This window comes from Lampris incognitus, chromosome 1, assembly GCF_029633865.1.
Source record: "Lampris incognitus isolate fLamInc1 chromosome 1, fLamInc1.hap2, whole genome shotgun sequence".
Lineage (NCBI taxonomy): Eukaryota > Metazoa > Chordata > Actinopteri > Lampriformes > Lampridae > Lampris > Lampris incognitus.
In genome coordinates this window covers 49,981,495-50,007,137 of record NC_079211.1, presented here as the reverse complement: position 1 = coordinate 50,007,137, position 25,643 = coordinate 49,981,495, and the positions used below count along the sequence as shown (strand labels likewise).

The 25,643-nt window shown below is 44.4% G+C and overlaps 1 protein-coding gene, 1 long non-coding RNA gene and 1 pseudogene across 2 annotated transcripts in view; 1 reads left to right on the top strand and 2 right to left on the bottom strand.

Moving 5' to 3' along the window:
- Positions 1-9,261, bottom strand: part of LOC130126654 (NACHT, LRR and PYD domains-containing protein 12-like) — an 82,063-nt pseudogene extending 72,802 nt beyond the window's left edge.
- The window catches only part of LOC130110628 (NACHT, LRR and PYD domains-containing protein 12-like), a 571,318-nt gene that overhangs the window by 452,285 nt on the left and 93,390 nt on the right, over positions 1-25,643 (top strand).
- LOC130106801 (uncharacterized) lies at positions 9,390-14,534 on the bottom strand. Its single transcript, XR_008809768.1, has 3 exons — positions 14,519-14,534; positions 11,463-11,579; positions 9,390-9,406 (listed from the first exon to the last, which is right to left on the bottom strand). It is a non-coding gene; the product is annotated as an uncharacterized LOC130106801 (long non-coding RNA).

Below are 25,643 nucleotides of genomic sequence, written 5' to 3'. Positions count from 1 at the left end.
ACACACACACACACACACACACAACTATATCATTCTATCATGTTCTATTGATTTTACTACCTGTTTTCATCATTACAACAGTTTGGATAATAGTATTATAGTACTCATCTAAACATGGAAATAACAAAATATTACTACTATGAGAGTACTATTACTGCTGCTACTTTTACAACTAGTCCTACTATAACTGCCATGGCCGCTTGTTATAATACAATTTGTACTATTACGGCTACTGTGACTACTAATACTATTGCTACTAATAGAAAATACTACTGCTACTACTACTATTACTGCTTTTACTACTGCTGCTAATTCCACTACTACCTGCTTCTTTTGATTACTGCTACTTACAACTATTACAACTACTGTTTTAATAGTTGTAATTATTCTATCATTTTAATGTCTTTAATACTTTTGATTTTAGAACCTGTAACCCCAATAACAGTTTCAATAATCAGTGTAATGAAACAATATTTTTTCACCAATGAAAAAATATAATCTATACACTTGCAGAGCTGTATTGGAGGCTTTCACCACTGGCAGCAGCCTCAGAAGACCGTCCTCTGAAGCAGAGTATTTCTTCAGGTCAAACACGTCCAGCTCCTTTTCTAAAGACAGTAAGATGAAGACCAGAGCTGACCACTGAACAGGAGAGAGTCAGTCTGCGGAGAGTCTTCCTGATGTCAGGTACTGTTGGATCCCCTTCACTAGAGAATGGTCATTCAGTTCATTCAGACAGTGGAACAGATTGATGCTTCTCTCTGGAGAGAGATCCTCCTTGATCTTCTCCTGGATGTACAGGACTGTTTTCTGATTGGTCTGTGACTTACTTCCTGTCTTTACCAGCAGGCCTCGTAGGAGATTCTGATTGGGTTCCAGTGAGAGGCCCAGGAGGAAACGCAGGAACAAGTCCAGATGCCCATTTGGACTCTCTAAGGCCTTGTCCACTGCTGTCTGGTAGAGGTCTGGTTTATATCTAAATAGTTTGAGCCAGTTGACTCCAGTGTTGATGAATGAGAGAAAGACATAAAGGGCAGCCAGAAACTCCTGAATGCTCAGATGGACAAAGCAGAAGACCTTGTCATGGTACAGCCCACACTCCTCTTTAAAGATCTGTGTGAACACTCCTGAATACACTGAGGCTGCTCTGATATCAATGCCACACTCTGTCAGGTCTGCTTCATAGAAGATCAGGTTACCTTTCTTAAGCTGTTCAAAGGCCAGTTTTCCCAGAGACATAATCATCTTCCTGCTGTCTGTATTCCAGTGTGGCTCTGTCTCAGCTCTCCCATGATACTTCACATTCCCCTGGATGGACTGAACCACCAGGAAATGGATGTATATCTCAGTCAGGGTCTTGGGCATCTCCTCTCTCATTTTTTCTCAACACGTGATCCTGAACTGTAGCAGTGATCCAACAGAAGACTGGGATGTGACACATGATGTGGAGGCTTCGTGATGTCTTGATGTGTGAGATGATTCTTCCGGCCTGCTCCTCATCTCTGACTCTCTTCCTGAAGTACTCCTCCTTCTGTGGATCAGTGAACCCTCTCACCTCCGTCACCATGTCAACCCACTCTGGAGGGATCTGGTTGGCTGCTGCAGGTCGTGTGGTTACCCAGAGGCGAGCAGAGGGAAGCAGTTTCCCCTTGATGAGGTTTGTCAGCAGCACGTCCACTGAGGTGGACTTTGTGACATCAGTCCAGATCTCATTGTTCTGGAAGTCCAGAGAAAGTCGACACTCATCCAGACCATCAAAGATGAACACAACTTGGAACTGGTCAAAGCTACAGATTCCTGCTTCTTTGGTTTCAATAAAGAAGTGATGAAGAAGCCCCACCAAGCTGAACTTTTTATCTTTCAGCAAATTCAGCTCTCTGAACGTGAATGGAAATGTGAAGTGTATATTGTGGTTCATTTTGTCTTCAGCCCAGTCCAGAGTGAACTTCTGTGTTAAGACTGTTTTCCCGATGCCAGCCACTCCCTTCGTCATCAATGTTCTGATTGGTTTATCTTGTCCAGGTAAGGGTTTAAAGATGTCTTCACATTTGATTGGTGTTTCTGGTCTCGCTGGTTTCCTGGATGCTGTTTCAATCTGTCTGACCTCATGTTCATTATTGACCTCTCCACTCCCTCCCTCTGTGATGTAGAGCGCTGTGTAGATCTGATTCAGAAGTGTTGACTCTCCTGGTTTAGCAACACCCTCAAACAAACACTGAAACTTCTTCTTCAGAGCCGTTTTGAGGATACTCTGGCACAAGGTAACAAGGGTTTCTGAATAATCAAACCAGGGAATCAGTGAGTGGATGTTACTGTAAATGTGAGAAACAGAACCTTTACCAAACTCCATAGTATTAATTCAGCTCATCACTGGTGGATGGACAAGCAGGTCTGATTTAAAACAAACAATGAAGACATGTATATAATTTATATAAAGGGTAGAGTCATCCAAATACATTTCCACAAAAAACATGTTCATAAATAATAATTCATTTCTACTGTAATAATATTTTGATGGTTGCTGTCACACCTCTTGTAGTAACCATGCATTACAAACCCCAATTCCAATGGAGTTGGGACGTTGTGTAAAACGTGAATAAAAACAGAATACAATGATTTGCAAATCCTTTTCGACCTATATTCAATTGAATACACTACAACGACAAGATATTTAATTTTCAAACTTGTAAACTTTATTGTTTTTTTTTTGTTGCAAATATTCACTCATTTTGAATTTGATGCCTGCAACATGTTCCAAAGAAGCTGGGACAGGGGCAACAAAAGACTGGGAAAGTTGAGGAATGCTCAAAAAACACCTGTTTGGAACATTCCACAGGTGAACAGGTTCATTGGAAACAGGTGAGTGTCATGATTGGGTATAAAAGGAGCATCCCTGAAAGGCTCAGTCATTCACAAGCAAGGATGGGGCGAGGTTCACCACTTTGTGAACAACTGCGTGAGCAAATAGTCCAACAGTTTAAGAACAACGTTTCTCAACGTACAATTGCAAGGAATTTAAGGATTTCATCATCTACAGTCCATAATATCATCAAAAGATTCAGAGAATCCGAACCAATCTCTGCACCTAAGCGGCAAGGCCGAAAACCAACACTGAATGCCCGTGTCCTTCGATCCCTCAGGCGGCACTGCATTAAAAACCGACATCATTGTGTAAAGGATATTACCACGTGGGCTCAGGAGCACTTGGGAAAACCATCGTCAGTTAACACAGTTCGTCGCTACATCTACAAGTGCAAGTTAAAACTCTACCATGCAAAGCCAAAGCCAGATACGAGCACCACCCAGAAATGCCACCGGCTTCTCTGGGCCCGAGCTCATCTGAGATGGACTGACGCACAGTGGAAAAGTGTGCTGTGGTCTGACGAGTCCACATTTCACATTGTTTTTGGAAATCATGGACGTCGTGTCCTCCGGGCTAAAGAGGAAAAGGACCATCCAGATTGTTATCAGCGCAAAGTTCAAAAGCCAGCATCTGTGATGGTATGGGGGTGTGTTAGTGCCCATGGCATCATGGGTAACTTGCACATCTGTGAAGGCACCATTAATGCTGAAAGGTACATACAGGTTTTGGAGCAACATATGCTGCCATCCAAGTGACGTCTTTCTCAGGGACATCCCTGCTTATTTCAGCAAGACAATGCCAAGCCACACTCTGCACGTGTTACAACAGTGTGGCTTCGTAGTAAAAGATATGGGGTACTAGACTGGCCTGCCTGCAGTCCAGACCTGTCTCCCATTGAACATGTGTGGTGCATTATGAAGCGCAAAATACGACAACGGAGACCCCGGACTGTTGAGCAACTGAAGTCGTACATCAAGCAAGAATGGGAAAGAATTCCACCTACGAAGCTTCAACAATTAGTGTCCTCAGTTCCCAAACGCTTATTGAGTGATGAAAGGTGATGTAACACAGTGGTGAACATGCCCCTGTCCCAGCTTTTTTGGAACGTGTTGCAGGCATCAAATTCAAAATGAGTGAATATTTGCAAAAAAATAAATAAAGTTTATCAGTTTGAAAATTAAATATCTTGTCTTTGTAGTGTATTCAACTGAATATAGGTGGAAAAGGATTTGAAAATCATTGTATTGTGGTGATACACAATTGAGGATAAATTCACCAGGGGCTGCTGCTCCTTTAAGGCAGATGTTCAGAGTGCTGACGTAGGCACTGCTGAGGGTTTCCCAGGAAGTGGAGCCATGTTTGCAGCAGCCTAGCGGTTATCTGGTTGCCACGAGAGATTGTGCTGTATCGGTGTCGTTTTGTGTGGCGAGTAAACGGAATTGACTCGACTCGATCTCTCTGTCTCCTCATTCCTGCACTCCCATATTGGTGACCCCGCACGTTGACAACGAACATGTCGACCCAAAGCGATGACGACACCGCTCCGGCTCCGAGTGATGCTAACGGAATGGCTCATGTTAGCGCTAGCATCTCAGCAGCGACGGTGAAGTTGCCTGATTTTTGGCAGCACAGTCCCCGGCCATGGTTTCAGCACATTGAAGCCCAGTTCGAGCTGAGAGGAATAACACAGGATGTTACGAGGTATTTCCATGTAGTGGCGGCGTTGGATGCCCGGACGACGGCCCGAGCTATGGGGCTACTGGAAGCCCCCCGGCTGTGGGAAAATACGGCGCACTCAAGGCCCTCCTGTTGCAGCTCTTCGAGCTGTCGGACATGGAGAAGGCGGATCGCCTGTTGTCACTCAACGGACTCGGCGATAGCAAACCTTCTGAGCTGCCGGAGAAGATGTTGGCCGTTTTGGGCTCAGAGGACCCCTCCTTCATTTTCACCCATATTTTTCTACGGCAGCTCCCAGCGCCTGTGCACACAGTGCTAACCAGCTCACCCCTCTCCTCCACCAAAGACTACCGCGGGACAGAATTTTCCTCGCCAACCGGCAGCAGTTCGTTCATGCGATGCTCCCCACCCAGACCTCGCCCCCGCCTCTGGAGGACGCAGCGGGCACCGCGGCTGCGGTGGCTGCCCGCTGCCCGCTGCCAGCGTGACAGCGGGTTGTGTTATTACCACAACAGGTTTGGTGCCAGGGCCAAGCAGTGTCGCCCGCCATGCAGCTTCAGCGTCTAGGGAAACGCCAGGGCTGGCGCTCACTAGCAGCTATGAGCACTGGCGAGAACAGCAGGCTGTTGTTTATCAAGGACGCCTTATCTGGCCGGCGGCTGCTAGTTTATTCGGGCGCTCAGCGTAGCATCCTGCCTGCATCGGCCGCGGACACCATGGCCGGCGGTCAAGGCCCCCCGATGGATGCCGCGAACGGCACGCCCATACCTACCTACGGCACCAGGTATGTGGAGGTGTGTTTCGGCGGGCAGCGTTTCGGCTGGGACTTCGTTATGGCCGCGGTGTCGGTTCCCCTCCTGGGCGCGGACTTCCTGTACGCCTTCAGGCTGCTGGTGGATGATACGAACTGTCGCTTGATCAATGCTGTCTCTTTCGCTACATACCCGTGCACACTGGGAGGTGCAGGGACGCTCGGCCTGTCAAACATGCTCGCCACCGGAGATACGTATCAACGACTGCTCACAGAGTTCCCTGACCTCACCACACCCACGTTCTCATCATCGGTGGCCAAGCAAGGCGTGGAGCACCATATTGCCACCGACGGCCCCCCGGTCTATGCACGTGCTAGGTGCCTCGACTCTGTTAAGCTCGCGGTCGCCAAGGAGGAGTTTGCCACCATGGAACGCCTTGGCATCGTGTGCTGCTCGGACAGCCCGTGGGCCTCCCCCCTGCACATGGTTTCTAAGGCTGACGGCGGTTGGCGCCCCTGCGGCGATTTTCGTCGCCTGAACAACATCACAATCCTGACCGGTACCCCATCCCGCACATACAGGACTTCTCCGCCCACCTGGCGGGGGGAGGGGGGGCACCATCTTTTCCAAAGTAGATTTGGTGCGAGGCTACCACCAGGTACCGGTCCACCCTCGGGACGTGCCCAAGACAGCGGTCATCACGGCATTTGGACTGTTTCAAGTTCCCGCGGATGCCCTTCAGTCTCAACGGGGCAGCGCAGACGTTCCAACGGCTCATGGACTCTGTGCTACGGGATATGCTGTTCTTGTTTGTTTACTTGGACGACATTCTCGTGGTCAGCGCATCCGCGGAAGAGCACCTGACGCAGCTCCGGCAGTTGTTCGAGCGGCTCAGTGCGCATGGACTCCTAGTCAACCCAGCCAAGTGCCAGTTTGGCCTGTCGTCCATTGACTTCCTTGGCCGTCGTGTCTCCCCGCAGGGAGCCTTTCCGCCTCCTGCCAGAGTGGACGCCATTGCCAGTTTTCCACGCCCCCGCACTGTGAAGTCCCTGCAGGAGTTCCTTGGCATGGTGAACTTTTACAACAGGTTCATCCCCCACGCAGCTCACCGCATGCGGCCCTTGTACGAAGCCCTGCGGGGCAAGGAAGCCAAGGGCGAGTTAGACTGGTCCCCGGGGATGGACAAAGCTTTCGACGACGCGAAGGCTGTGTTGTCCAATGCCACTTTGCTGGCGCACCCATCCCCCATTGCCCTGATTGCCCTCACAACCGACGCCTCTGACTATGCGGTCGGGGTGGTGTGCGAGCATTGGGTGGGCAGCGCCTGGCAGCCCCTTGCCTTCTTTAGCAAACAGCTTAAAGATAACGAGCGGAAGTACAGCACTTTCGACCAGGAGCTCCTAGGTCTCTTCCTCGCCTCCCGACACTTCAGGCTCCTGTTGGAAGGCTGCCGTTTCACTGCCTTCGTCAACCACAAGCCGCTGACATTTTCCATGTCCAAGACCTCCGAGCCGTGGTCCGGGCGCCAACAGCGTCAGCTCTCTGTCATCTCGGAGTTAACCACGGATATTCGGCACGTGGCTGGCAAAAACAACTTGGTCGCTGACTGCCTCTCTCGGGCGGTGGCAGGGACCGTTTACTTGGGACTGGATTACGCTGCCATGGCTGCAGACCAAGCTGCTGACGTGGACGTCCAGGCCTATCCGACGACCGCTACGGGGTTGCGGTTGGAGGATGTGGTGTTTGACAGTGCCAACGCCACGCTCCTCTGTGACGTTTCCACGGGCCAGCCCCACCCCATGGTGCCCATCGGCTGGTGGCGCCGTGTTTTTGACGTTATCCATGGCCTTTCCCACCCGGGTGTGAAGGTGTCCACTAAGCTGGTGGGGGCCAAGTTCGTCTGGCCCGACCTCAGGAAGGATGTCAAGGCCTGGGCCGACTCCTGCGTGGCGTGCCAGCGTTCCAAAGTACACCGTCATACCAAAGCCCCCTTGGCACCATTCCTGGTGCCCGAGAGGCGTTTTGACCATGTGAATGTGGACCTGGTGGGCCACCTGCCCCCCTCTCATGGGTTCACTCACCTTCTCAACATGGTGGACAGGACCACCAGGTGGCCGGAAGCTGTTCCCCTATCATCGACCACATCTACTGAGGTGGCCCGGGCGTTCATCGGGTCCTGGGTTGCCCGTTTTGGCACGCCGGCTGACCTCACCTCCAACAGGGGCCCGCAGTTCACGTCGGAGCTCTGGACTGCAGTCGCGGAGGGGCTGGGGGTGAAGCTCCACCGCACCACAGTGTACAACCCGCAGGGCAACGGACTCTGTGAGCGGTTTCATCGGTCTATGAAGGCCGCTCTTCGTGCCAGCCTCACGGACAGCAACTGGGTCGATCGCCTCCCGTGGGTCATGCTTGGCCTTCGCTCTGCCCCCAAGGAAGACCTCCAGTCCTCGTCTGCTGATCTGGTTTATGGCCAACCGCTGCGTGTCCCGGGTGAGTTTCTCCCGGACACCGTGGCCCCCTGGTCAGCAGCTTCTCATCGGGCTGTGGCCCGGGACCGTGCCAACGCTTTCGCTCCGATCCCTACATCTCACCACTTCCTCCCTCAGTTCTATGTCCCCAAGAATCTTCTGTCGGCCAGATACGTCTTCATCCGCCACGACAGCCACCGTACCCCCCTGCAGTCCCCCTACGACGGGCCCTTCCGCGTCCCGGAAGAAGGGTTCTAAGAACTTCGTGGTGGATATGGGGGGCAAGCCGGAGCGGGTCTCGGTGGACCATCTCAAGCCTGCCCATTTGGACCTGGGTGGGCCGGTCGAACTGGCCCTGCCCTCAGCGAGTAAACGGAATTGACTCGACTTGATCTCTCCGTTTCCTCATTCCTGCACTCCCACAGTATTCTGTTTTTATTTATGTTTTACACAACGTCCCGACTTCACTGGAATTGGGGTTTGTAGATAGGAGCTCTTTACTGGGATTATGGGAAAAGCGTTGATGTCTTAAAGAGGTTCTCTCTGGTATTATTGTTCTGATGTGAACCAATGTCATCAGCATTTTACACCCTCATTAACCAATAAATAGTTTAACCAGATTATCTATTAGACTTCTTTCATTTACCATCCAAATGGAAACTGTCTGAACCTCCTTGGATAAATTACATTTTCAGCAGGGTTTGACAATAGTTCCACCTCCCACTTTGCCTCTATTGACCCTTTACATGGTGTTGAGGCTTTTGAATAAAGAGTCTCTTACTGCTCTCCAGAGAGCCAGCCAGTCCCTCCTGCTTCATACTCCTCAGGAAGTGCAGTGTAATCTTCAGAAGTGCCTCTCTGACGCACTTCCTCTGCTCCTCCTCCTCCCTCTGTCTCTCCAAGCACTCTGGGTAAGCTGGACTCAGAACCCTCTGGAACCTCTTCAGCTCCTTCTTCACAAAAGTGACAATGTTCTCCTCGAGCAGCTGGAAATGAATCAGTATATGAATTAAACTTTCATGTTAAACTCATGGAACAAAACATCAAGCCCATCTGTCATTGATTAAAACCCACTGATGTAAACAGTGGAGCATGAAGACCATTATGACCAGAATGGTTGTTTTTCATTTCATTTGTAGGTGAAGTAAAAGGTGTTGATGTACATTTACACACCATAAATATGGAGTCAAGGTCTGCTTGATGCTCCTGGACAGACTGACCACTGAGAACCTCTGACCTCTCCTGGTGGTCTCTGTGGAGAACACACACACACGCACGCACGCACGCACACACACACACACACACACACGAGGCTGAAGGTGTTGTGCCCTGATGGATGCAGGTAGAAACACAAGGTGAACACCACTGTAAATACTGATGTGATTATTAGATGAGATGTTTTGAGAGAAGAAACTAAACCAACAGAAGGTTCAGACCAATTCTATGTGTCAAGACTTGTTACCTCTGTCTGTTCAGTAGAGTCTGATAACAACCAAACCATCTGTTCATATTGGCTGTTTAATTCTGACCTCTGTTCAGTAGAGTCGTGTCCATCTTTGAATCTAAGAGGTATCCCTATAGACCGGTCACTCTTGATGGACACACAGCTGGGTACAGGGGAGTCTGGTCTCTCCTGATGGATCCTGCTAAAAACAGAGGAAGACTATTCAACAAGTCTTGTTTTGAAGATGTATTAAGTAGGTATGGGTCAGAATAGTCGACTACTGTGTCAACTTTTTTATCTTTAGATGTAAGGTTTTTTTATCTTGTGTCAATCAATCAAACTTTATTTGAATAACACCTTTCATACAGGATAGTGATGTTCAAAGTGCCTCACAGATGACTGACAAGCCGATAAGAGATCAATTTGAGACAATTTGAGAATAATGACAATAAAATAGATTTGAATAGAAACTACACAAATAAAGTAGATAAAATAGTTTAAACAACCAGGAGAAAACAAAACAAAGACAAGTAAAATTGATAAGATGGATAAAATTGTATCATAATATTAACAATAAAACAACAGAACATAAATACAACCGAATAAGTGAATAACATAAAGTAAATAAGTACATTGAAAATCTTTTATTATGATGTTCCCGATGGATCTGACTAGTTTTTCTTAATCTCTTAAAGTAATTAAATATATAATTCAGATATATGTAGATTAGTGCTACGTCAGTTTGGCAAATCACTGTTTTGAGAGGGAATCGCTGGTTGTTAGTAAGCGACGTGTTACTTGCAGTGACACATTATGGTCCAAATTAAATTACGGTGCAAATAAAACAGATTAAAGATATAACAATTTGTATACATGCAGCTCTTTATTGTGAATGTGTGTAGGCCTAAATAACAATCATAGGTCTTCACTGAAGCAAATGGGTCCAGGAAAAGTAGAGCCTAATTAATACGGCTTTCTTGAGACCAACTAGTCGACTATTCGCTCAGACAACCTCCCGACTAGTGGATTTGAAACAAACTGACTTTGCTATCCTCATATTTTGTGCCTGTTACAGGAGCCCTTCAAATAATGTGTAAATATTCATTCATTCATTATTATTTATTCCACTCATGGTAATGCACAGCTCCAGACAGAAACAAGCAACTCATAATCAAACACAAATCAATTTACACATTCCATGATTAAAAAGGAGCAGGGAGAAGAAAAATCTTATATCGCCTGCCTCTTATTCAAACATTAATAAACAGAATAGATGTTCTGTCAGTCAGTTACTCAACAACTAATACTTAGAGCAACATGAGAAATGAAAAAAACCACACACAATAATTCACCATCAACTGAAAACCCATCACCTGACAACTCCATATTGTCTAATTATTCTTTTCTTATACATTTTCTTAAACTGAAAGATATTTATAAAACCCTTTATCTCCTTCTCTAAAGAATTCCACAGTTTGACACCACATACCGAAATACACATCTGCTTTAAAGTAGTACGTGCATACTGATGTTTGAAATTAAATTTCCTTCTATGGTCCTCGTCCTCTGAACTAAATAAGTGAACAGTACAGAATTTGCATTACCTTGTAATCCAACACGTACTTTGCCTTGTTCAAAACAGAAATATTCTTAGACACCTTTGTTTTTACATATGCTATGAGATTTCCATGTCAGTTTGTCATCCGTTATTATACCCAAGTATCTAAACTCAGGTACTCTTTCAATATCAACTCCATCTAGAGACAGTAAAACATTAGAATGTCAATAGGAAAATGTTTATTTTGTTGCACTGTCACAAGTTGAACGCGAGATGGCAGTGTTCCCAACGTGATGATTCAGCTACCAGGCAGCTGTTTTAAGAGCACAGGTTAAAGAAAGTATTGTAAATGGGATAGGCTCCAGTATCATTGTGACCCTGAGAGCAGGATAAGCGGTTTGGATAATGGATGGATGGATGGATGTAAATGCTCATAGGTATCAGGAAAACGCAGTTCTTACTGTAAAGACGACAATTTAATATTGGAATAAAGACAAATGTCATTTTGAAATATTTCGGGACACTTTGCCTTCACCAATTCACCGCATCAGCACAATAAATATTTTCAATAATCAGCATGCTGTGATAAATGGATATACACACCCAAAGAGAACATCTCAGTTGGACATTGTTATTGGACACGTGAAAAGAACAGTATTATCCCTCCAATGCAAGAGAGTAATGTGACCACAGACCTCACCTCTGTTTAGTAGAGTGGTGTCCATCTTTGAAAAAAATAGGTATATTCATAGACTGGTCACTCTTGATGGACACACAGCTGGGTACAGGGGAGTCTGGTCTCTCCTGATGGATCCTACTAAAAACCGAGGGAGACTATTTAAAAAGTCTTGTTTTGAAGATGTATTAAGTAGGTATAGATCAGAATAGTCGACTACTGTGGCAACTTTTTTATCTTTAGATGTAAGGTTTTTTATCTTGTGTCAATCAATCAAACTTTATTTGAATACCACCTATGATACAGGTTAGTGCAGTTCAAAGTGCCTCACAGATGACTGACAAGCCGATAAGAGATCAATTTGAGACAATTTGAGAATAATGACAATAAAATAGATTTGAATAAATACTACACAAATAAAGTAGATAAAATAGTTTAAACAAACAAGACAAAACAAAACAAAGACAAAATCGATAAGATGGATAAAAATATATTATAATATTAATAATAAAATAACAGAACATAAATACAATCAAGTAAGTGAATAAGATAAAGTAAATAAGTAGCTTGTTGATTGTTTTTATTATGATGTTCCTGATGGATCTGACTAGTTTTTCTTAATCTCTTGAAGTAATTAAATATATGAGCCAGATATATGTAGATTAGTCCTACGTCAGTTTGGCAAATCACTGTTTTGAGAGGGAATCGCTGGTCGTTAGTAAGCGACGTGTTACTTGTAGTGACACATTATGGTCCAAATTAAATTATGGTGCAAATAAAACAGATTACAGATATAACAATTTGTATACATGCATCTCTTTATTGTGAACGTGTGTAGGTCTAAATAACAATCACAGGTCTTCACTGAAGCAAGTGGGTCCAGGAAAAGTAGAGCCTAATTAATAGGGCTTCCTTGAGACCAACTAGTCGACTATTCACTCACACAACCTCCCGACTAGTCAACTTGGAACAAACTGAGTTCACCGTCTTTCTGCCTGTTATAGCAGCCCTTCACATAATTATTATACAGTGGCTTGCAAAAGTATTCATACCCCTTGAACTTTTCCACATTTTGTCACGTTTCGACCACAAACATAAATACATTTTATTGGAATTTTATGTGAAAGACCAACACAAAGTGGCACACAATTGTGAAGTACAAAGAAAATGATATATGATTTTAAAAAAAAATTACAAATAAAAAACTGAAAAGTGCGGTGTGCAAAAGTATTCAGCCCCCCTGAGTCAATACTTTGTGGAACCGCCTTTTGCTGCAATTACAGCTGCAAGTCTTTTGGGGTATGTCTCTACCAGCTTTGCACATCCAGAGACTGATATTTTTGCCCATTCTTCTTTGCAAAACAGCTCAAGCTCAGTCAGATTAGATGGAGAGCGTTTGTGAACGGCAGTTTTCAGATCTTGCCACAGATTCTCAATTGGATTTAGGTCTGGACTTTGACTGGGCCATTCTAACACATGAATATGTTGTGTTTTAAACCAGTCCATTGTAGCCCTGGCTTTATGTTTAGGGTCGTTGTCCTGCTGGAAGGTGAACCTCCGCCCCAGTCACAAGTCTTTTGCAGACTCCAACAGGTTTTCTTCCAAGATTGCCCTGTATTTGGCTCCATCCATCTTCCCATCAACTCTGACCATCTTCCCTGTCCCTGCTGAAGAGAAGCACCCCCAGAGCATGATGCTGCCACCACCATGTTTGACAGTGGGGGTGATGTGTTCAGAGTGATGTGCAATGTTAGTTTTCCGCAACACATAGCGTTTTGCATTTAGGCCAAAAAGTTCAATTTTGGTCTCATCTGACCAGAGCACCTTCTTCCACATGTTTGCTGTGTCCCCCACATGGCTTCTGGCAAACTGCAAACGGGACTTCTTATGGTTTTCTTTTAACAATGGCTTTCTTCTTGCCACTCTTCCATCGTGCAGTGCACGACCAATAGTTGTCCTGTGGACAGATTCCCCCACCTGAGCTGTTGATCTCTGCAGTTCGTGCAGAGTCACCATGGGCCTCTTGGCTGCATCTCTGATCAGTGCTCTCCCTTGTTCAGCCTGTAAGTTTAGGTGGACGGCCGTGTCTTGGTAGGTTTGCAGTTGTGCCATACTCTTTCCATTTCCGGATGATGGATTGAACAATGCTCCGTGAGATGTTCAAAGCTTGGGAAATCTTTTTATAGCCTAACCCGGCTTTAAACCTCCCCACAACTTTATCCCTGAGCTGTCTGGTGTGTTCCTTGGACTTCATGATGCTGTTTGCTCCCCAATATTCTCTTAACAAACCTCTGAGGCCGTCACAGAACAACTGTATTTGTACTGAGATTAGATTACACCCAGGTTGACTCTATTTAGTCATTAGGTCAACATTTGATCATTCAGCAATCATCAGGCAACTTCTGAAGGCAATTGGTTGCACTCAGAGAAAAGGGGGCTGAATACTTTTGCACACCGCACTTTTCAGTTTTTTATTTGTAAAAAAAATTTAAAATCATCTACAATTTTCTTTGTACTTCACAATTGTGTGCCACTTTCTGTTGGTCTTTCACATAAAATTCCAATAAAATATATTTATGTTTGTGGTCGTAACGTGACAAAATGTGGAAAAGTTCAAGGGGTATGAATACTTTTGCAAGCCACTGTATGTTATATAAGAATGTAAATAGGAAAACGGTTATTTTGTTGCACTGTCACAAGTTGAACGCTAGATGGCAAAGTGATGGCGCAAGGCAGCTGTTTTAAGGTCACAGGTTAAAGGAAGTATTGTAAATGAAAATAGATATCAGGAAAAACACAGCTCTTACCAAAAAGAAGACAATTTAATATTGGAACAAAGACAAAAGTCATTTTGAAATATCTTGGATCACCTTGCCTTCACCAATTCACCACATCAGCACAATAAATATTGTCAATAATCAGCATGCTGTGATAAATGGGAACACACACCCAAAGAGAACATCTCAGTTGGACATTGTTATTGGACACGTGAAAAGAACAGTATTATCCCTCCAATGCCAGAGAGTAATAACAACTTTGGTCTTAATGATAGTCACTATACATGTGACCATAGACCTCACCTCTGTTCAGTAGAGTGGTGTCCATCTTTGAAATAAATAGGCTGATCCATAGAGTGGTCACTCTTGATGGACACACAGCTGGGTACAGGGGAGTCTGGTCTCTCCTGGTGGACTGGGCTACAACACAACACAAACAGACCTTTGACTCTGACTGATGATGTCATGATGACATCACTGCTGAGCTCTGAGATGGAGACCAGTCATGGACAGATAGAGATCCTCATCTTACCTCTTAGCTTTGGTCTGGCTGTCATGTTCCCCAGACAGAGTGGTTTTAGAGGTGGAACCTCCCTCCTGTCTCTCCTCAGACACATTCATAGCAGAGTGTAGACCTTCACACAAACACACACAACATGCTGTGTTAGTTGGACACATTCGTTATCATAAGATTTTCATTAGAGGATCAGTTATTTGTAGGCTTGTCATCATTCATATTAGTAACATGTCACATACACACTGAGTGTATAAAATACTAGAACCACCTGCTGTCTGCATCTAACAGCCTGACCAGAAACATCCAGAAAGAAGGATTTGGAGCCTTGTGGACCGTCGAGACCTAGACTGTTTAACAGGTGGTTGTGTTAAAGGGAGTGGATCTCGGTGTTGGAAGGCGGTAGTCTTTTTTACACTCAGTAGATGAACAGTAGATAAAATGTACTTCAGTCAAACTTATCTGGACTGTCAGAGCAGCTGTGAGACTTTCTGCTTAACTCACCAACAGAATGAGGAGAGACAACACACTATAACCTGTTGGCTGCTGTTGGTTCTGTCTGGGTACCACTGAGAGGAAAACACATAAAACATTCTCATGAAATGTTCATCTCAACACCAAAGTCAGACAGAAATGCTGGAAATCATGACGCAATGAATGCCAATGAATATTCAGATCTGAAAGCAACAAATAAACATTTGGAAAGATTTTACCACCGTCATCTGTTACAACTCCACTATACAGTTATACAGTACAAAGTAATAGGAGAGAGACGAGTCATCATACATTTAATATGTTTCCTGGTAGGATTGTTACCTGGTGAACTCAGGTCCACATCAAGTCAAACAGACCTTCTGTCTTCATCAGTAGAGGACACAAGAGAGAAGATGCTTCTTATTCTCTTTGGTGGCTCCTGGATGTCTGTGGACATTTGATCACATCCTCATAACTTCAGTATCCAAGTCTAGAAATGTCAGAATGACATCAGACCAGTCTAACCAGTCTAACCAGTGGTCAGGTCTAGTCTGTGTCAGACAAACCACATGTCAGGTGGTTTAGTTTATCTGTGTCCACTAGATAGAGTATAAGAATCACATCTTGGACAGTAGACTGAAGAAAAGCCTCAAAACTCAGAAATGAAAGTGGTGTGGAGAAACTTTTATCAATTTAAAATTCAGTAGCTGAGGTAGGAAGTCGGTGGTTATGAAAATCTGTCTACAATGACACAAAATCACAGTTACAGTACAGAACATAATAAATAATAATAAAGTCTATTACTGAGGGGGAAACCAGAGCAACAGTAAACTCTCATGTTTCTGCGTTGACAGATCTGGTTTGATAAATGGTTTGCTGTTGTTTCATACATTGTTTTGTCTGATATATGAACATAGTCAACATGTCTATGGAGTCTGTGCAGGACTGCTGAGCACGCTGCTGCTGCTGTAGAGGAATCATTAATGGTGGGTCGGACTTGACAGTGACTTAATACACATACTAAAGAATTTAGGTAAACTTACTATAATCCATTACATGAATAATGTGGTAGTTGAAATTGTGTAGACAACTTTTCACAGCATGGACAGAAATTGATATGTAATGCTGGATCGGGGACGGGCATGAAATGTAAAAGCATCAAATTGACATTTTAAAACACTTCATCACAGTTGTCCTTTACAAGTACACCATAGTCACTGAGTAGTAAAATACAAAGGACCTGAAAGTAGTTTATTCATCTATTAGTGTCTGGATAATGCTGCCTAGTGAAATCCTTACCTGGTGAATTAACATCCAGAAACAGGTCTGTGCTGACGGTGGGATACAGGACTGGGCGTTCAGACTGGATCCTGATGTTGGACTGCAGGCTCCATCCCGATGGCCCTGATGAAACTTACAGTCAGTCAGGAAGTGCACACAGGAATGTGTCCTAACAGGATCCTGGTTCTATGAGGGAAGTTAGGAGCCAAAGATGAGCCAGTGCTGACAACATGTGACTTGACACTTTCACATTTCAACACTGACAGAAATCCACTGTCCCATAACTGACAAGTGTCCTGACTGACTTTTAGCTGATGATGAAGGTTCAACAGGAATATCTCAGTCTGTCGGGGTAGAGGGACGGACAGTAAGGACTGTATTTGGACTTCCGTCCATTTGTCCTCCCAGTACAACAACACAGTATGACATACATGTAGGTTATCTTTCTCATTCCTACCACTGCAGTTTTACTGAATTTAATTACTATCTAATTATTAAATGGCTTATAGCTGGACTAGAATTGTCTTATTAATACATACATACATACATACATACATACATACATACATACATACATACATATATACACTCACCGGCCACTTTATTAGGCACACATGTCCAACTGCTCGTTAACGCAAATTTCTAATCAGCCAATCACATGGCAGCAACTCAATGCATTTAGGCATGTAGACATGGTCAAGACGATCTGCTGCAGTTCAAACCGAGCATCAGAATGGGGAAGAAAGGTGATTTAAGTGACTTTGAACGTGGCATGGTTGTTGGTGCCAGACGGGCTGGTCTGAGTATTTCAGAAACTGCTGATCTACTGGGATTTTCACGCACAACCATCTCTAGGGTTTACAGAGAATGGTCCGAAAAAGAGGAAATATCCAGTGAGCGGCAGTTCTGTGGGCGAAAATGCCTTGTTGATGCCAGAGGTCAGAGGAGAATGGCCAGACTGGTTTGAGCTGACAGAAAGGCAACAGTAACTCAAATAACCACTCATTACAACTGAGGTATGCAGAAGAGCATCTCTGAACGCCCAACATGTCGAACCTTGAGGCAGATGGGCTACAGCAGCAGAAGACCACACCGGGTGCCACTCCTGTCAGCTAAGAACAGGAAACTGAGGCTACAATTCGCACAGGCTCACCAAAATTGGACAATAGAAGATTGGAAAAACGTTGCCTGGTCTGATGAGTCTCGATTTCTGCTGCGACATTCAGATGGTAGGGTCAGAATTTGGCGTCAACAACATGAAAGCATGGATCTATCCTGCCTTGTATCAACGGTTCAGGCTGGTGGTGGTGGTGTAATGTGTGGGGGATATTTTCTTGGCACACTTTGGGCCCCTTAGTACCAATTGAGCATCGTGTCAACGCCACAGCCTACCTGAGTATTGTTGCTGACCATGTCCATCCCTTTATGACCACAGTGTTCCCATCTTCTGATGGCTAATTCCAGCAGGATAACGCGCCATGTCATAAAGCTCGAATCATCTCAGACTGGTTTCTTGAACATGACAATGAGTTCACTGTACTCAAATGGCCTCCACAGTCACCAGATCTCAATCCAATAGAGCACCTTTGGGATGTGGTGGACCGGGAGATTCGCATCATGGATGTGCAGCCGACAAATCTGCAGCAACTGCGTGATGCTATCATGTCAATATGGACCAAACTCTCTGAGGAATGTTTCCAGTACCTTGTTGAATCTAGGCCACGAAGGACTAAGGCAGTTCTGAAGGCAAAAGGGGGTCCAACCCGGTACTAGCAAGGTGTACCTAATAAAGTGGCCAGTGAGTGTATATATATACATATACACACACACACACACACACACAAACACATATATATATATATATATATATATATATATATAATAAAACTAGACAACTAGCATAGCACCATTCAACTGTGTTTACCACCACACTGCGCAGAGGCTGAATAAAAGACAAGTGTGGGTTTCATTTGGAAATGATGCCAAAGTCTCACAGCCAGTTTGACAGTGTTGTGTGTTACTGGTCTGTTGTTGGCACACCGCCAAAGCAGAAACACAACCTGAAATACCTTACACACCCTTTGACATTGTCCAAGATTTAAGATGCTGGTCTGCTCAGCCCATCTGATGGAAACAGCAGATGGTTGTAGTGTTTTTACACTGACTTTAATGTGACGTGTTGCTTCTGTTCATAATCACCACTGATCCTCCAGTAGAAAGCTTATTAGACTGTAACTCAGCCTGTGTGTGTGTGTGTGTGTGTTTATTTTTTTTTCCACCTGCCAAGTTCAATACAACAGGTTGGTCCTATGAAAAAGAGTCTCCAGCCTAAAAGCAAGTTGCATGTGTGTGACTGTAGTTTCTAGTAGAGTCTAAGGGTCAATCCTGCTCTCAACAGACCACCAGTGTCCCAGATAGTCCTGTAATAACTTGTTCATCCTCCAGGTAATTATAGTTTTTATATTGCTCAGCAGCAGTCAGTGCTAGAACAGACGTGTGTGGGCCTACAGATTAATAAGAAAAGCACATTAAGTCTTGCATTGGATATGGCCCTTTCTATTCCTTTAACTCAGGACACACAGTGATGCAGGATGCTGCAGGTTATGAGATGAGGGCAGCACTGACCCTTTATGTAATACTAGACTAGACCATTATGAAATGGTGAACCCTCAAATCCTACAGAACAATAACTAGCAACTGAATTATAAATGTCAACATAAATGCTAATTAAATTCTAAAAGTATGAAATTAAACTAAATTATGATTAAAATGCATCAAAATAAATGAACAATATAAAACCATAGGAAGCCTTCATGAGCAAAAGAAAGCAGCAATTTCTAATGAGGCGGTGTTGCATCAGAAACACATTTTTACATCAGGTGGTGTTGTGCTGCTGCTGCTGGTGGTGGTGGTGAGGAGGAGGAGGAGGAGGATGGTCTTGGGGTGGAGCTGTCTTGTCTGTTTTCAATCTGTGTGCAGCTGCAAAGACTCTTTAGAGAGACATGGGTTTCTCTTCCTCACACTCCCTCTTCATCACCAGCCAACCATGTGAGACGGATTATATTTAGAACAAGAACCTGCACCATGTTTGTGGTTTGTCCAGGTTTAAGCAGCATATCTGAGAGCTAAGTCCCTCCCATATGCTGACTGGAGACAGGAACAGCAATCTTTACACTGTCTCCTTTGCTCCACCACGTCAGAGAGGAAAGAGACTCAACTAACCAGGCGATGCAACGAATGGTGACACACTTGTTGTCTGTCAAACCATCTCACTGCAATGACTCCTTCAGATGAGCAGCGATCACAAGCTCCCTGTCCCTTCTGGACAAGCTCCTTATCAGACATCTGAGGAGCTCCACCTGTGAGGGCTGATGTCACAATGCCAACGCACTTTACACCCAGGCTTGGATCAAGTCTCTGGACCAAATCAAAGTGGGTGAAGTAATTTTCACAGAAGATCACTAGGATTTGGCTCTTGAATGGCTTTGCATAAGCCCATCACCACTTTGGCCCCAAGGGTTAGTGCCTGTCCCTCCTCACTCAGGGTAGCACTGACTAATGTGAAGGCCCCTTGATACAGAGTCAGTCAGGGATGATGCCAGAGGATCTGGCCCTGCAAGACAATCTGACTCCCAACTTGTTAAAGTTTATTTGCAGTGTACGGTCACAGAGAGCCTGCCCTTCTTCCTTTATATGTCCCCATGACCCATCCACAGTCTGCTTGTATTCAGGAGGGACCAGACGACACGGCTGACAGAGCATCTCAGAAAGGGGACGAACTTTGTAAAATCTGTCACTGCTGCCACCATATTGGTTATTATCATCGAAAAGTATGAACCAACACAACAGTCAAAACACCTTCAATGGCGTATCTGTAACCAAGCTAAAGTGTGACCCTGGTTTCCAGCAGTCATCAATGGCTGGGAAGGACAACACAACCATGTACAAGAGTATCACCAAGAAGTCTTCAGTCTCTCATTTTAACTGCTCTCCCGACTCCTGGGCAGAATACACATTGATATGGTCAACCATCCGGTCTGTGAGGAGCACCTTTCAATATCGAGAAGGAGTCTTTGCATCTTCCAGGGCTTCAAACCCACTGAATCCGAAGAAAGGGATGATTCAGTATCCTCACCCCTCCACAATCTTTACCTTCATTTATTCTCATGTTTTTTTATCCTGACTGGGAAACAGGGAAGTCCTCTTGGCTGTCCCACTGAGATGGTTTTCAGTGTTTTTCCACATTTCTTTTCCTTCTTGTCAGGAGGTGATGAAGAAGTGCTTGGTGGGGCCTCATCTGTCTCACGCAAAGACTCAGAAGAAGAGTTGTCATTCAGTTCTGCTAGTGTGGGCTTATAATCAGGATCCTCCATTTTATCCTCATCACCCAGATCCTCAGCATCGGACCATGAAGCTTTTCAGGTAACAGAGTCAGAAAACAGCACGTCTGTGAACCATAAAGGACGCTGGCTTCCATCTATTTGTATTGAGACAGAAAGCAAGATACCATGACAGCTTTATTATTTTACTTTCAGCTTTGTTTGACTGGACTGAGTATAACGTTCATGCAGTCATATTTAACTACAGGCAAAAATCACAAAGAAACAATTAACTGAATAACACCATCATGAAATAACACTAGCACATATGGTGTTTACAACGATGAACTGTGAAAAAGGAACTTTCGGTTTCAAAGAGTGTGAAACCACTCTGCCCCCTGGTGGATATTTTGGCATAACACCCCAACCGAGTCAAGTCAAGTCAGTTTAATTTGTAAAGCCCAATATCACAAATTACACATTTGCCTCCAGAGGCTTTACAGCAACACAACATCTTGTGCTTGGAGGTTTCTCAGCCAGGCTTAGTTAGTTAGGGTGAACATGTGTCTCAACAAGATGTGGTGAGTTAAACTGTGGACGACCAGCTGGCTGAGAAACCCGTTAAAGGCTGAAAAGCCCCACTGCAATGTACACAAGCAAGAAGAAAGAAGGATAAAACACAGGATGGGTGATTTGTCCACAAACTCATACAAACCAACATCTTTCAGTGTCCACTGTCAAACTGCTTTTGTTGGCATACCAGAAAAATGTATTTAAAAAAAAACTATAGTAAGAATAAAACATCTTAAAAAGTTTAAATTACTTCATAACATCATTCATTCATTATCCAAACCGCTTACCCTGCTCTCAGGGTCACGGGGATGCTGGAGCCTATCCCAGCAGTCATTGGGCGGCAGGTGGGGAGACACCCTGGACAGGACGCCAGTCCATCTCTCTCTCTCACACACACACACACACACACACACACACACACACACACACACACACACACACACACACACACACACACACACGCTCGCTCGCTCGCTCACACACACACACACACACACACACACACACACACACGCTCACACATACACACACACACACGCTCACACATACACACACACACACACACACACACACACACACACACACACCGGGGACAAGTCAGCATGGCCGACTCAGCTGACCTGCATGTCTGTGGCCTGTGGGAGGAAAGCGTAACATCATAACGTGTTTTACTAAAATACAAATGAAGTGTAAAGTGGAACGGTGTGAGGAAATAATCAACGTCCCTCCTGATGAACCCCGAGGACAGGAATATACAATCCTTACAGGGGACTGCTGAGGATGTGAGTTTGGTAGACATCTTACAGAGCCAACACATGGAGGTCACCATTTACACTCCATTACATGTTGTATTTCATAAGAAGACACAAAAACCTGACTAGGACTTCATTAAGATGACTTGAATGGACATTCAAGTCAAGTTTAAGAGAAATACACTGTCCCAGCCGTACACTCCTCCAATGCCTCCAGCAGGAGACCTGCTGTAACACAGCCATCAACTGTCTCCATGTCTACTGACCAACACAGGACTGCACCAGACACAACAACCAGGATCAACCTTCTGTTGACCTCTAATGACACAATGACTGCAAGGAAAAAGACAAATTGTAAACCATCATAAAGTTCACCTGGGCCTCCGGGTAGCGTAGCGGTCTACTCTGTTGCCTACCAACACAGGGCTCGCTGGTTCGAATCCCTGTGTTACCTCCAGCTTGGTCGGGCGTCCCTACAGACACAATTGGCCGTGTCTGTGGGTGGGAAGCCGGATGTTGGTGCATGTCCTGGTCACTGCACTGGCGCCTCCTCTGGTCAGTGGGGGTGCCTGTTCAGGGGGGAGGGGGAACTGGGGGGAATAGCGTGATCCTCCCACACGCTACATTCCCCTGGTGAAACTCCTCACTGTCAGGTGAAAAGAAGCAGCTGGTGACTCCACATGTATCGGGGGCAAGTCTGTAGTCTGCAGCCCTCCCCGGACCGGCAGAGGGGGGGGGGGCAGCGACCGGGACGGCTCGGAAAATAAGGTAACTGGGCAAATACAATAGAGGAGAAAATGGGGGGGGGGGCATTTACCTGAACAGTGTCAAACAACGAACGAATCCTAAACTGTAAAACCAAACCAACAAGTGAAGAAATTGATATTTAGTTTGACTTTTGTAACCTCAAGCATTATGTAGTTCCCAAGATGTATTCTGCCACTTATTCAGCTTGTGTCTTCCTACTGTGTGTGCTGTTTTCTGCACACAATCTTCATCTGAATCAAATATATTAAGACTTATATTCAAAATTAAAACCAGCATCATTGTCCTACCAGACTGTTTCACCTGCTCGTCTTCATGCTGACACAACAGGAAGCTGTTGCTGACATTCATAATCACCACTGACCCTGATAGAAAGCTAATCAGAATGAAACTCAGCTGTTATGTGTGTTGTCTTTGAATAAAGGTCTTTACTATGAATGTGTCTGAGGAGAGACAGGAGGGAGGTCCTACCTCTAAAACCACTCTGTCTGGAGGACATGACAGCCAGACCAAAGCTAAGAGGTGAGATGAGGACCTCTAACTGTCCATGACTGGTCTCCATCTCACAGCTCAGCAATGACGTCATCGTGACGTCATCAGTCAGAGTCAAAGGTCTGCTTGTGTTGTGTTGAAGCCCAGTCCATCAGGAGAGACCAGACTCCCCTGTACCCAGCTGAGTGTCCATCAAGAGTGACCGGTCTAAGAGTCAGTACCTTAACTTTGAGATGGTCCCCACTCTTAGACAGCGTTTAGTGGTTATGCTATTATATATTACTATATGGCATTATGATGAGTAACACTATCAAATATACCAGCAAACAAAAAGGCAACTTTGTCTTTCTTAGTACAGACACTGATGTATTTACTGTGTCCTGGTCTTGTCTCTGAAAGGGTCCAGGAAGAGAGAGCAGACTCCTCTGTGTCCAGCTGTGGGTCCATGAAGAGTGGCCGGTCTGTTGATCCACCTCCAAATGATAAAAATCAAAACCACTCAAGTGAGAAAAGGTAGAATTTGTAGTTACCTCAAGTTTTTTTTGTATCGCCCAAATTCACAAGGTTGTCCCAAAGAGCTTCATGGGGCACCGCCTGTAAAAAGCTGCACCTTCTGTTTTCCTGCTCAGTTTTTGCAAATTTAGCAACGACAAAGTTAAATAAATAAATATATATATATATAGATAAATAAATGCAATTTTCAACTGTCACTTTTTTAAACATTTCAAGAAAATCATGTAAACTATTGTAATATATTTTTAAAGAGTAATGATCTGCATTAAAGCATTATAAAATGATATAATATATAAATGTAAAATATAAAATATAAATATAAACTTTAAATGTTGAATATAAATGTTAAATATAAAATATGAATATAAACTTTAATTGTTAAATATAAATATTAAATATAAACGTTAAATATAAACTTTAAATGTTGAATATAAATGTTAAATATTAGATATAAACTTTAAATGTTAAATATAAATATTAAATATACATGTTAAATATAAACTTTAAATGTAGAATATAAATGTTAAATATAAACTTTAAATGTTAAATATAAATATTAAATATACATGTTAAATGTTGATGTTTGTGCGCACACTTCTGCATCAAACTTGTGAGAGAAGGGAAAGCAACGTAGCGTGGTGTGATGTTACTTTCCACCTGTACATAACAATACAGCAAGATGAACTATTTGTGACAGAAAGTGCCACACAGCAGCAACACGAGTCACCTCTTCAAACATTTAAAAACAACACCCTTGAAAGTTATGAGGCTGGACAGAAACAAGAAGATGCCCATATATCCAAGTGTCCTGCACCACCCTCCATGCCACACAAGATGTTGCAGGAGACTTTTCAGAGAGGCAAAGCACATCCAGGTAGCACCCTTATTAGTTATACCGGGGCAGCATGGTGGCCCAGTGGACAGCGCTGCTGCCTCACAGCAAGAAGGTCCTAGGTTCGAACCCCAGGCCATCCCAGGTCCTTTCTGTGTGGAGTTTGCATGTTCTCCCCGTGTCTGTGTGGGTTTCCTCCCACCATCAAAAAGACCTGCATGTTAGGGTTAATACTCCTGCCTGTGCCCCTGAGCAAGGCAACAGAAAGAAGAACTGGAGTTGGTCCCCGGGCGCTGCAGCTAGCTGCCCACTGCTCCTATACAATAGGAGGGGTTACATGCAGAGAACACATTCGTTGTAAAAATACACTGCAACACAATGACAGTGGCTTTCTTCTTCTAGTTATTACCTCTGCCAACAAGGCACAAGACATTTTCCCGTCCCAAACTGTGATGTGTTAATGTCTCGCATTAGCTGTGACGCTGTTGTGTCTTCTTTATTGCTGCTTCCTGCTACAAACAGGATGTTGCTGCTGTCTCTCCTCCTTTTCCCTAGTTTATCTGTGCTTTAATGAGGAGGATACACATGACAGTAAACATGTTCCATGTGTTTTGGTCCTTCTGTCTTTACTCTGACAGATTTAGTGTTGTCTGCTCTGAATCAACTTGTCTTCTCCATCAGCAGATTTCTCTCAGAACTGGATGGAGTATGATATGAATCTGCCACTCTTCATGATGCTCTTCTTTTATTCATATCACTGTTGTCTGTTATCCCTTTTTTAATGGGAAACCTGAACCCTTGTTAGATGATTTCCAAAGAGCCTGAGACGAGGGGTGGGACGATATGAAAATGTCATGTCACGATTATCCTGACTACAATAACTGTGATTCACAACATTATCCTGGGGTGGACG